We start from the raw sequence: 12,223 nt of genomic DNA on the forward strand, positions 1-12,223 counted from the left end.
CTTGAGCATCAGTCACATTGCTAGAAAGAATCCTCTATGAAAAAGGACACAATTGAGGCAATAATGGGAAGAAGAGCTCTGAGCCTCAGGGAAGAAAGGATGAACACTGACATACTCCGCTCTCAGGTCTGCAGCCCCAATTCCATCGTCCCCCACTCCGGAACTCACCAGCCGGGGGCTGCGTGCTGGGAGACCAGCTCAGAGCCACAGCTTGAGGGTCTGAGGGTCTGTCAGGCGGGAGCTGCTTTGGGGGAATGCACCGTTTCTTTGAACCTTTCGCTACTGGCAGTGAAGCTGCCTGGCACCAACTTCTGCCTGCCCACATCTGAAGGATATTTTTAGAAATAAAAAATATGTAAATATGTATATTGCATACAAAAATATAAAAGACATAGTATGTGTTCTGCAACTGATCAAAGCCCCAAATACAAGTCCCCAGCTTTGAGACGCTAAATGACCCCTCAAGCGCGAAGCTGGTGTTAAAGGTAGGGAAAGTATTCAATACTTAGACATACTCTCTGGAGCCACGCCGCCTCAGTTGGAATGCCAGCTCTAGCACTCATCACCCGTGTAACCTCTCAGTGCCTTAATTTCCTCGTTGGCAAAACGGGCATAAGAATAATACCTACTGCAAGGGGTTGTTATGAGGATTAACTAAGCCAATACTTAAAAAACGCCGAGATGAGGATCCATCACATTGTAAGTATTCAGTAAGGTCAACCAGTTAGTAGCGGTGTTCGTATCTACCGACATGGTGGGCTAAGCTCCCCTCCACTGGCCTGGTCTATTACTTTTTCCTGCTAGGTATGCACTCAGCCATCCCCAGAGAGCCCCACAGTTCTCCCTGGGTTCCTTGGACAACTGTGGACAAGGTCTGACCAGAAACCACAGGTCCTCCAGCAGACATCTCTGCACCAACAAGCTCCAGGACAGGCTTTTCCCCTCGTGAGAACTGTACACTAGAGGCATACCCACCCTTAGGCTGCCCTAAGCCTTGGGGAACAACTAACTCCATCCTCAGAAAAGGAAACTGATTCCTCACTCGAATCCACCCCTCCCTACCTTTAAGTATTATATTTAGGTATCTCTTACCCAAAAGAAAAGCCCAGCCATCCAGTTTAGGTCCTATGTGGGAATGACAAAATCACCTGGAGGTTCACCTGTAACAAGCCTGTAGGTTCTATGCCCTTCCAAGGCAAAGCTGTGTCCTCAGTAGCAACCAGAACCTATAGGTCTTTGACCACCTTGGGAAGAGCAGGGGTCAGAGCTCAGAAGCCTAGGTAGAGCCAAGCAGAGAGCTCGCTAGACCACGTCACCACACGCCCAGTTTAACCGAAGGTGCTCTGCTTTTGCTTGTTTTATTTATTGGTGGTCCATGCAGAATTTTATTTAGAAATACAATTTTGTTACTAAAAGCACAAAAGGTTAAAAACCACTGCTTTAGAAGAAGGGAAATCAGACAGGGCCACCATTACCTAAGCCCCGTGACATACATTTATTGTCTTTGGAATCATTCTCTCCTTCCTTCTCCTTTCCTCATCTCTCTACCACTTCTGTGTTCCCGTAGTTCACCGTCTGCGACGCATCATGACATTCACTATTTGCTGTGTGTTTACACGTTGCTTACGTCTGTCTCCCAAGCTAGACTGTGAGCTCTTTGAAGGAAGTGACTGTGTCTCATTCATTGCTGTATCCCCAGTGCCTCAACACAGTGCCTGCCATATAGTCAGTGTTCAGAACTGTTGGATGGACGGATGGGTGGGTGGATGGATGTAGCAGGTGACCTTGCTAGGGAGGGAAAAGCATTCCTTATGAAATGGACAACTCAGGAAATATTTGTGGAGAGAAGTCTGACTATGGGATGGGATGAGGATGGTGGAAACTGGTGGCAGAAGTCAGGAGCCACTATGGGAGGCCTGGGGCACAGATGGGGGTGAGGAAGAACACTCAACTGCTCGTGCACCCCAAATATGCAGGCTCTGCTTTGTTGCCACAGAGCTAATCAGCTACTGGGTCCTGAGTGGAAAAACATTCCTGCAATTAGGTGAAACTACCTTGAGGTCTACTGTCATCTTTTCTTAAGCTAAATTTTGTACCCTCTCAGGAGTATTTTATACCTAGGGACTGTCCCTAGATACATTCTTCATATCTAAGAGACCAGACCACTGACCTGAGTACAAATCAACAGAAAACTATGACTAGAGGCACTGGATGCTAAGGCACTCCTGAGAAGCAGGTCAATTCACGTTCTCTCAGCTGCAGCTACTGTTGAGCCTGCCAAGTTAGTGCCTGGAGCAGGATGGGGGCTGGGCCAGCCCACAAGCAATACAGTACAACTAAGTCATCAGAACAGCCTTGAAGGCAAACAGTCCATGCTGCTGCCAGGATGCCATGTAGCTCCAAGCATCCAGGAAATGCACTTGAATACAAGTAATGTATCCCAACTTGTCAACAGCTACCACAAGGATAATGCATAATCCACTAATCATTCATTTGTTCAAAAGTCATGTACTAAGCAGCCACTCCACGCAAGGCACGCAGGTAGGGGCTGGCAGTGCAAAGAAAAGTAGTACATGGCCCTGCCTCCAGGACTGCCTTGATTAGCATATCTGCCAAGTAAGGAGAAACCCTTCAAACCAGCAAGAGCAGATGGTCCAAACAAAACACTCTCTCCCCACAGTGGACACTATATCACCACAGCACCCACACAGGATTATGTACTGAAGAGCCACAAACAGATGGCAGCTGTTTCAGACTTTCTAGTCCTTCACGGAGCTCAGTGCTACTCAGACACAATGTCTCCCTGGCTAAAGCTTAAAGGTCTGTCCTAGAGAAGAATGAAATACACTGGGTGATGGGGGTGGAAGAGCTGGGAAAGTCTTCTCAACACCAACGTCTCTACCCAGGGCAGAGCTGAGCAAAGTGCCCTATGTGCTCAAGAGTCGTGTTTCCCAACTGACCGTCTATGGCACATCCTTAGCAGTCTACAGAATGTGTTCCATCCAATAACTTCACCACTTAAAAAACTATGACCTGAAACAAATGGGAGCCTTCCCATCAAGGAGTGCAATGCGGCAGGGAGGGGACTGGTAAGGGGAGACAGAGTCTCGGCGGGAATGAAGGATGGGGCTATGGCATGAGAAAATGTCCTGCAGAGCTGATGGTGCAGTCACCATCCACCTGGAGCTCCAGGGTCCCAAGCCCAGAAGCTTGCTCTTCACCCAGCTCCCACCTTCCCATCCCACTGTGAGTGTGTATTCCACATTCCAGGTTCATCTTCCCCTAAAGGGCTAGACATACCCCTACTCCTAGTATCCCCTTCAGCCCAGTCACGTATTGGCTAGAACAAACCAAAAAGGAAACACTGAGGACTCTGTCACTAAATATGATAGGAGTGACGTGACCAAGAAGGTGACATAGGTCATTCCCGACTTCACTCCCCTTTACAAGAAGAACAGCTAACAACTATCATGGGCAAGACACCACTGAGAGAATCCTGGGAACAAAGTGAGGCTGCAGCACCCCACTCTCCACCACCACAGAGATAAGACAAACTGCAACAGAAGGGTAGAAGCAGCCACATGTGGACCACATGCCCCTCCCCCAGACCAGAGCAGCACAGCACCATGCCAAGAGCTCTTCCCAGAGCCTCCGGTTCCTCCAGTGAGAAAAGAGAGCCCAGGGGTGACATCCAGCCTCCCTAGCACAATAGGTCACTTTGTGGGAGCCCCAACTCTAGCTTCACCCCATAGGAATCATGGGAATCCGTGAGGCTCAATCATGGGGAGTCTGATCATGATGAAGAAGTGGGTAGGGGGTTCCAGCAACCAGCCCTTGGACCTTGGCAGACCAAGTTCCTACCTGCAGAACCTAGGTAGTAGTCCCTACCTGTGGCTTTGCTCACCTGCAAAACCAAGGTGGTGGTGCAGCGTGACCAGAGAACTCAGCAAGGTGCAGGTCTGCCTGATTCAGGTCCTCATGTGAGCTTTGCTGGCCCTGGAGGCTGGTCTGCTCACACCCAGGCCCTGCCCGCTGCATCCCCTCACCAGAAAGCTTGTTTGGGAAAATTTGGGAATTGCCTGAAGTGGGCCCACCCAGTCCCACCCAGGCAGGAGAGCTGAGTCATAACTCACATGCTGCAGAGTACGGCCCCCAGCCCCACGTGAAAGAAAGAGCTGCAAGAACACCTGGAACCTGCTGCATAACCCAGGAATGCTTGAGCCAAGAGGCAGGTAGGCAGAGCTGATCACCCCCAAAGCAAAGCCAGTGGCCCGGGACTTCCCTAGTGTCACAGTGGTTAAGAATCTGCCTGCCATTACAGGGAACACGAGTTCAAGCCCTGGTGTGGGAAGATCCCACATGCCAAGGCACAACTAAGCCTGTGCACCACAACTACTGAGCCCACATGCTGCAACTACTGATGCCCACATGCCTAGAGCCCTTGCTCCACAACAAGAGAAGCCACCGTAATGAGAAGTACACGCACCGCAATAAAGAGTAGACCCTGCTCGCCACTAGAGAAAGCCCACGCGCAGCAACAAAGACCCAACGCAGCCAAAAATAAATTTAAAAAACAAAACAAAAAAACAAAACCAGTGGCCCTGTTCAGCCAGGGGACCACCTGGGGCATGGGTTAGCTTGCACCAAGACCACAGAGAACCTGTGGTTCTTAGCAGCCTTGGAGCTGCTTCTGTTGTGCCCAGACAGAGAAACTAATTCATAACCCCACTCATTACTGGATACAGCCTTCAGCCTGCCAGACCAGACAGTCTTACCAGAGCACGCAGCAAGCTGCGTAGCCCACCCAACAGCCCTTCTTACAGTGATACCTGAACAAAGAGCACAGCCCATGGCTTTCCCTCTATGCAGAGCAAAGCCTTGGAATCACCTGACCAGAAATATTCAGTGTACACTCTTGCCTGATGCAGGTCCTCAAACTGCAGGGAAGCTAACTCTTAGCCCCACCTACTGCTGAGCATAGTACCCAGTCCTGGCCATCTAGTAAGCCTGACCAGAGAATCCAGGCAACCACAAAGCCCATCCTACAGCCTCACTTGGACAGGGAACAAGCTAGCAGTTCTATCCAGCTGTTCTCAGCCAGTGGCACACACCCCTCACCCCAACCTCACAGTTCAAACAGTTGCCTCACCAAAATCAGACCTTACAGCAGGCCCCACCTGTCCAAGGACATTACCAGCAGACATGTGTAAAAACCCAAACTGAGCTAATGATAAAAACTATCTCTACCAAAGCAAACCTGCAAAGTCTGGAAAAGGAGACACCAACGTAAGGAATCAAGGATTATTAAAAAATCAGGAAAATATGACACCACCAAAAGAAATTAATAAAGCTCAAATAACTGACCTTAAAGAAATAAAGACCTATGAATTGTCAGACAAAGAATTCAGAATAATCCCCCTGAAGAAGTTTAGTGAAATACAAGAAAATAAAACAACTGAATGAAATTAGGAAAACAATGTATTAACAAAACAAGAAGTTAACAAAATGAGAAGTTCAACAAAGAAAGAGAAACCATCAAAAAAGAACAAACAAATAGAAATTCTTGAGCTGAAAAATACAAAAAGTGTCTGAGGAATTCAACAGAGAGCTTCAAAAGCAGACTCAACCATGCAGAAGAAAGAATCAATGACCTGGAAGATAAGACATTTAAATTATCCAGTCAGAGCAAAAAAAAAAAAGAATGAAAACTAGTGAAGAAAGCCTACAGACTTATGGGACACAATGAAAAGAAAATATTCACATCATGGGAATTCCAGAAGAGAAAGAGACAGAAAGTATATTTAAAGCAATAATGGCTAAAAACTTCCAAACTAAACATCCAGATACAACAGGCCCAAATGATCCCAAACAGGGTGAACCCAAAGAAAGCTACACCAATGCACATTATGATTAAATTGTCAAAAGTCAAAGACAAAAAAGATTTTTTAAAGCAGTAAGAAAAAAGAAAGACGTTACATACAAGAGAACCCCATAGGACTACCAACAGATTATCTTAGCAGAAACTTTTCAGGCCAGAAGAGAATGGGATGACATATTCAAAATTTTGAAAGAAAAAAACTGTCAACCAAGAATACTGTCCTTCATAAATGAAGGATAAAGACTTTCCCAAACAAACAAAAGCTGAGGGAATTCATCACCACTAGAACTGCCTTACAAGAAATGCTAATGGAATTATCTGAGTGGAAATAAAAGAACACTAGTTAACATCATAAAGACATAAGGCAGTGTAAAACTCACTGGTAATAGTAAATATATAGTCAAAGATAGATTTTATAATAAGGCAATAGTGGTACATAATTCACTTACAACTCTAAAAGTTAAAAAAAATAGTAAAAATAACCAAAACTACAATGATCTGTTCTTAGTTACACAATATAAAATATATGTAAACTGTAACATCAATAACCTAATATGTGAGGGGGAGAAATAAAAGTGTAAAGCATAGGAATTCTATTGAAGCTATGTTACTAGTTTAAATTTGGGTGTTATAATTTTAGGATATTTTATGTAAGCATCATGGTAACCATAAGTGAAAAAACCTGTAGTAATTACACAAAAGAACGTGACAAAGAAGTCAAAGCATAGTGATACCAGAAGACATCAAAACACAAAAAAAGACAGCAGGATAAGAAACAAGGAACAATGGACTTACAAAACAACCAGAAAACAATTAATAAAATGGCAATAGTGAGACCTTACTTATCAATAATTATTTTAAATGTAAATGCATTAAATTCTCCACTCAAAAGACAAAGGATGGCTGAATGGATTTTGAAAAGAAAAAACAAGATCCAATGATATGCTGCCACAAGAGACTCACTTTAGCCTTAAAGACACACAGAGACTGAGAGTGATTGGATAGAAAAAGATATTTCAAGCAAAGCATAACCAAACCAAACCAAAAAAGGGTAACTACAGTTATATCAGACAAACTAGACTTTAAACTGAAAATGGTAAAAAGAGACAAAGAAGGCCATTATATAATGATAAAGGGGTCAATACATCAAGAAGATATAACAACTAAATATTTATGCACCCAACACCAGAGCACTTAAATATATAAAGCAAAAATTGTAGAAGAGCTAAAAGAAAATGTATGGCAATACAATAATAGTTGGGGACTTTAAATACCCTACTCTTAAAAATGAATAGATTATCCAGACAGAGAATCAATAAGGAACCAGTGAATTTGAACACTATAGACCAAATGGACCTAACAGACCTATATAGAACATTCCATCCTACAAAGCAGAATACACATTCTTCTCAAGTGCACATAGGAACATATTCTAGGATAAACTACATGTTAGGCCACAAAACAAGCCTTAGCAAATTGAAGAACACTGAAATCATACCAAGTATCTTCTCTGACCACAATGGTATGAAACTAGAAATCAATAACAAGAGGAAAACTGAAAGTTTCATAAAAACACGGAAATTAAATAACACTCTTCTAAACAACCAATAGATCAAAGGTGAAATTAAAAAGTATCTTGAGGTAAACAAAAACGGAGACACAACGTATCAAAACTTATGGGATACAGCAAAAGCAGTTCTAAAACAGAATTTCATAGTAATAAATGTCTATATTAAGAAGGAAGAAGGATTCCAAATACACAACCTAACTCTACACCTTAAGGAACTAGAAGAAGAACAAACCGAGCCAAAAGTTAGCAAAAGGAAGGAAATAATCAAGACTAGAGCAGAAATAAATGAAATAACAGGAAAACAATCAAAAAGATTAACCAAACTAAGAATTGGTTCTTTGAAAAGATAAACAAAGTTGACAAACTTTTAACTAGACTAATCAAGGAAAGAAGAGAGGACCCACGCAAGAAAATTAGAAATGAGAAAGGACAAGACTTCCCTGGTGGTCCAGCAGTTAAAAATCCACCTTCCAATGCAAGGGATGGGGGTTCGATCCCTGGTTGGGTAACTAAGATCCCACACGCTGTGGGGGCAACTAAGCCCACGTGCCACAACTACAGAACCCATGCACTCTGGAGCCCACCTGCCACAACTAGAGAGCCCACACGCTGCAACTAGAGAGAAGCCCGCATGCTGCAACAGCCCGTGCACCACAACGAAAGATCCCACATGCCGCAACTAAGACCTGACACAGCCAAAAATAAATAAATATTTTTTTTAAAAAAAAGGAAATGAAAAAGGAGACATTACAACTGATGCCACAAAAATACAAAGGATCATAAGAGGTTACTATGAACAACTATATGCTAGCAAACTGGCCAACCTAAAAGAAATACAAAAATTCTTAGAAACATACAAACTATGAGTTTGATTCAGGAAGAAATAGAAAGTCTGAATAGACCAACTACTAATAAGGAGATTGAATCAGTAATCAAAAATACCCCAGTGAAGAAAGTCCAGAACCAGATGGCTTCACTGGTGAATTTTACCAGACATTTAAAGAAGGCTTCAGCCAATCCTTCTCAAACCCTTCCAAAAAACCAAAGAGGAGGGAACACTCCCAAACTCATTTTACAAGGGCAGCATTACCCTCATACCAAAGCTAGAAAGGACACTACCAGAAAACAACACACCAATATCCTTCATGAATATAGATGCAAAATTTCTCAATAAAATAATATCAAATCAAAAAGCACATAAAAAGTATCTTTTATCATGATCAAGAGGGTTTTATACCTGAGATGAAAGGATGGTTCAACACACACAAATCAATGTGATACCACATTACTAGAATGAAAGAAAAAATCATATGATCATCTCAATAAATGTAGAAAAAGCATTTGACAAAATTCAACATCCATTAATGATAAAAATTCTTAACAAATTAGGAATAGAAGGAATGTACCTCAACATAATAAAGGCCATATATGATAATCCCACAGCTAAATCATATTCAATGGTGAAAGACTGAAAGTTTTACCTCTAAGAACAGAAACAAGACAAGGATTCCCACTCTCACCACTCCTACTCAACATAGTACTAGAAGTTCTTGCCAGAGTAATCAGGCAAGAAAAAGAAATATGAGGCATCAAAATTGGAAAGGAAGAAGTAAAACTGTGTCTATTTTCAGACAACATGATTTTATATCTAGAAAATCCTAAAGACTCCACCAAAAAAACCTGTTATATCTAATCAACAAATGTGGTAAAGTTGCAGAATACAAAATCAGCATGCAAAAGTCATGTAGCATTTCTATAACATCAAATTATCCGAAAAAGAAATAAAACAATTCCATTTACAATAGCATTGGAGACAACAAAATACTTAGGAATAAATTTAACCAAGGAGGTGAAAGATCTAAAATCCAAAAACTACAAGACACTGATGAAAGACATCAAAGATAACACAAATAAAAGGATACAGATCCCATGTTCACGGATTGGAAAAATTAATATTGTTAAAGTGTCAATACCACCAAGAGCCATCAACAGAGTCAATGCAATCCCTATCAATATTCCAATGGCATTTTTTAGAGAAGTAGAAAAAACAATCCTAAAATTTATATGGAACTAAAAAGACCCTGAATGGCCAAAGCCATCCTAAGAAAGAAAAACAAAACAGGAGGCATCACACTTTCTGATTCCAAGCTATCCTATAAAGCTATAGTAATCAAAGCAGTATGGTACTGGCATATAAACAGATAAATAGATAAATGGAACAGAATCAAGAGCCCAGAAATAAACCCAAGCATATACAGTCAACTAATATTTGACAAGGGAGCCAAGAATACCCAATGGAGAAAACACAGTCTTGTCAATAAATGGTGCTGGGAAAATTGGATAGTCACATGTAAAAGCGTGAAACTAGACTCCTATCTTATACCATACACCAAAATTAACTCAAAATGGATTAAAGACTTAAATGTAAGACGTGAAACGACGAAACACCTAGAAGAAAACATAGAGAAAAAGCTCCTTGACATGGATCCAAGGATCATGATTTTTTAGATATGACACATAAAGCAAAAGGAACAAAATCAAAAATAAGTAAATGGGATTACATCAAACTGAAAAGCTTCTGCACAGTGAAAGAAATCATCCACAAAATTAAAAGACAATCTACAGAATGGGGAAAAACATTTGTGAACCATACATCTGATAAGGGGTTAATATCCAAAATATATAACCAACTTATACAACTCAATGCACAAAAACCAATAATCCAATTTTTAAAATGAGCAAGAGGCCTGAACAGACATTTTTCCAAATACAGTATATGAATGGCTAACAGGTACATGAAAAAACATCATTAGTCATTAGGGAAACACAAATCAAAACCACAATATCAACTCCTGCCTGTTCGAATGGCAATTATAAAAAGACAAGAAATAATAAATGCTTGATGAGGATGTGGAGAAAAGGGAAACCTTGTGCACTATAAACTGGTACATGTGGAAAACAGTATGGAGGATCCTCAAAAATAGAACTACCATATGATGCAGCAATTTCACTTCAAGGAATATATCCAAAAGAAATGAAAACACTAACTCAAAATGATATCTGGGGACTTCCCTGGTGGCACAGTGGTTAACAATCCGCCTGCCAATGCAGGGGACACGGGTTCGAGCCCTGGTCCGGAAAGATCCCACATGCCGTGGAGCAACTAAGCCCGTGCCCCACAGCTGCTGAGCCTGCGCTCTAGAGCCCGCAAGCCACAACTGCTGAGCCCGTGTGCCACAACTACTGAAGCCTGTGCACCTGGGGCCTGTGCTCTGCAACTAGAGAAGCCAACGCAGTGAGAGGCCTGCGCACCGCAACGAAGAGTAGCCCCTGCTTGCCGCAACTAGAGAAAGCCTGCGCACAGCAACGAAGACCCAACGCAGCCAAAAATAAATAAATAAATAAATAAATTTATTTTTAAAATGATATCAGGGCTTCCCTGGTGGCGCAGTGGTTGAGAGTCCGCCTGCCGATGCAGGGCACACGGGTTCGTGCCCCGGTCCGGGAAGATCCCACATGCCGCGGAGCACCTAGGCCCGTGAGCCATGGCCACTGAGCCTGCACGTCCGGAGCCTGTGCTCTGCAATGGGAGAGGCCACAGCAGTGAGAGGCCTGCATACTGCAAAAAATAAAAATAAAAAAAATAAAATAAAATAAAAAAATAAATAAAAAATGATATCTGCACCCCTATGTTCATAGTAGCATTATTTACAATAACAAGACATGGAAACATCAATGGCTGAATGGATAAAGAAGTTGTGATATACATACACATACACATACACACACACACACACACACACACACACACATACATACCATGGAATATTATTCAGCTATAAAAAAATGAAAAAATCCTCCCATTTGCAATAACATGGATGGACCTTGAGGGCATTATGCTAAGTGAAATAAGTCAGACAGAGAAAGACAAATACTGTATGATCTCACTTTTGGAATTAAAAAAAACCAACATTCATAAAAGAGATCAGATTTGTGGTTACCAGAGGCGGGAGCAGGGAGGGGGAGATGATAGTCAAAAGGTATAAACTTCCAGTTATAAGAAAAATAAGTATGAGGGATGTAACATACACATGATGACCATCATAGTTAACACAGCTGTATGGAATAAATGAAAATTGTTGAGAATAAATCCTAACAGTTCCCATAATAACGAGAAAAAAAGGGTTTTTTTGCTGCCTCTTTTTATTGTACCTATATGACATGATGGATGCTAACTAATCTTACTATAGTAATCAATTCACAATGTATAGAAGTTGAACAATTATGCTATACACCTTGAACTTATACAGTGATGTATGTCAATTATATCTCAGTAAAACTGAAGGTAAAAAAAGAATGTGATAAATATATAATATTCACATATATTATTACAATAGTCCAGTTTAAAATCTGGATAATTTATTAAGTTACAATGTGGTATGAATTTGGAAAAACTGATCTAAAGCAATATTTTCCAAATTATACTGCACAGACATTAACCTGCAAGATAAGTAATCTATGGGAAACAATAGGGTTTGGTAGCTGAGATGGTGTGAGAAATGCTGTTAACTACAGCCTCCTCTTGGAAATTCACAATGTGTATTAACATATGAAAAGCTCCAAGAAGCAAAGATCCACCTATTTAAACTTGCTTAACCCAGTGTTTATTAAATAGGGCATTCATTCTTAAAACTCTTGGGGCTTCCCTGGTGGCGCAGTGGTTGAGAGTCCGCCTGCCAATGCAGGGGACTCGGGTTTGTGCCCCGGTCCGGGTA

Source organism: Stenella coeruleoalba (assembly GCF_951394435.1).
Source record: "Stenella coeruleoalba genome assembly, chromosome: 2".
Lineage (NCBI taxonomy): Eukaryota > Metazoa > Chordata > Mammalia > Artiodactyla > Delphinidae > Stenella > Stenella coeruleoalba.